Genomic DNA, 1,879 nt, shown 5'->3' on the forward strand with positions numbered 1-1,879 from the left:
TTAAATTAAATTAAATTAAATTAAATTAAATTAAATTAAAAACTACTATAAAGTTTAAAAAAAATGTTGGTCTACTTTTTAGGCATAATGAACATAATGTGAAATCCACAAACTAATAATTTAGTCCCATTTACATCTAAATCAAATGTTCCTTTTTGATTTATGTGTATGAAGCGGGTTTGTTATTTTAAAATCCAAAAGGTCACCGGAGATTGAAGGGCACCTCCAAAGACACACACCAAACCAGTCTGGCTGAATAAATGTTTACTGGTGTGCATTTGATCAGGACGGCTGACAGATTTCTTCACATGACTAACATAACAAACATCTCATTCTAGTACAGTAAATTATCTTTGGAGGACTCATTAAAATTAAAAAAATGAAGCTCTAATATTTATAGATTATTATTTTAACAGTGTAATTATCAATTTCTTAACAAAAAATCAAATTCTGTATATAACTGAATGCAAAAAAGTGTCATCTTGTAAACTAATCAGCAAAATAAATACCCCAAAAAATAATTTCCCTTTAATTAGTCTCAGTCTGAATGAACTTTTGCCCGATATTTGAAGTTTTCATGCCCTAAATGACCCCAAAAATTACTTTTGAGACCCCTGACCAGACATAAAGATGTCATTGATATGAAAAATGTACTTCCCTTTTAACAAAATATTATGAATAAATGAATATTTGTAACAACATGTGAATTTTCCTACGTGTTTAAGACTGGGTTGAAGAATGAGGGTGACATCTTGTGGACAAAGTGTGTATTGCGCTGGAGGGTTTATCAACAACAGGGGTGTCAAATATATATATATATATATATATATATATATATATATATATATATATATATATATATATATATATATATATATATATACATATATATATATATATAACATTCATTAACAATATATATATATTTTTTTTAAACTGCAAAAAAATGTTTAAATTTATTTTCAAAACTTGCAGCTCAGTCACCAAAATTTTACAGTAAAAGCAGTGTTTTTTTTAGTTTTTTTTACAGCATATAAATATTTAATAAATTGAATGGAATGGAAAAACAATACCACTGTTTTTAGCGGGAAAATTCAAGCGGCAGAGATGCCAATTTTTAAGTGTGTTTTTTTTTTACCGTAAAATCTTGATGTTTTAATGTTTTTTTTGTTTGTTTTGATTGATTGATTGAACATTTTATTAGTAGATTGCACAGTACAGTATATATTCTGTACAATTGACCACTAAATGGTAACACCCCAATAAGTTTTTCAACTTGGTCCACGTTCATCAATTCATGTTAGTTTTTTTAAAGATTTAGTTTCTTACTGAATATGGGAAAAATACGGAACCAAAGTTGACTTTACGGTAAAAAACTAAGTCGGCAGAATTTAACCGTAAAATCTATAGTCAATTTTAAAGTCTACAATTTCATTAATACTTCATTTTGAAATCATAAGTAAAGCAGATATTTAAACCAGTGTTTATCTTTATTTCAACAAAACATATATTTTCAGCTCCCGCCATCAGTGTGTGAATGTGTGTGTGAATGTGTGTGTGAATGTGTGTGTGAATGGGTGAATGTGGAAGTAGTGTCAAAGCGCTTTGAGTACCTTGAAGGTAGAAAAGCGCTATACAAGTACAACCCATTTACTATTTTTACATGAAATTTCCAGTTTAATTTATCTCGAAATTTGGTTTCATTTATGATTGTCTGACTTCCTACTGTAATTTTCAATAATTATTGAATCATTTTTTCAAATTTAAAAATATTTGTAAATGTTTACATTTTTTAATTGAAAAAAAAATTGGGAATAATTTCTGTATTATTTTATTTTGATATTTTTTTTCTATTTTCTTTTTTATTGAATTAGTACTT

Source organism: Nerophis ophidion, linkage group LG17 (assembly GCF_033978795.1).
Source record: "Nerophis ophidion isolate RoL-2023_Sa linkage group LG17, RoL_Noph_v1.0, whole genome shotgun sequence".
Taxonomy (NCBI): Eukaryota; Metazoa; Chordata; class Actinopteri; order Syngnathiformes; family Syngnathidae; genus Nerophis; species Nerophis ophidion.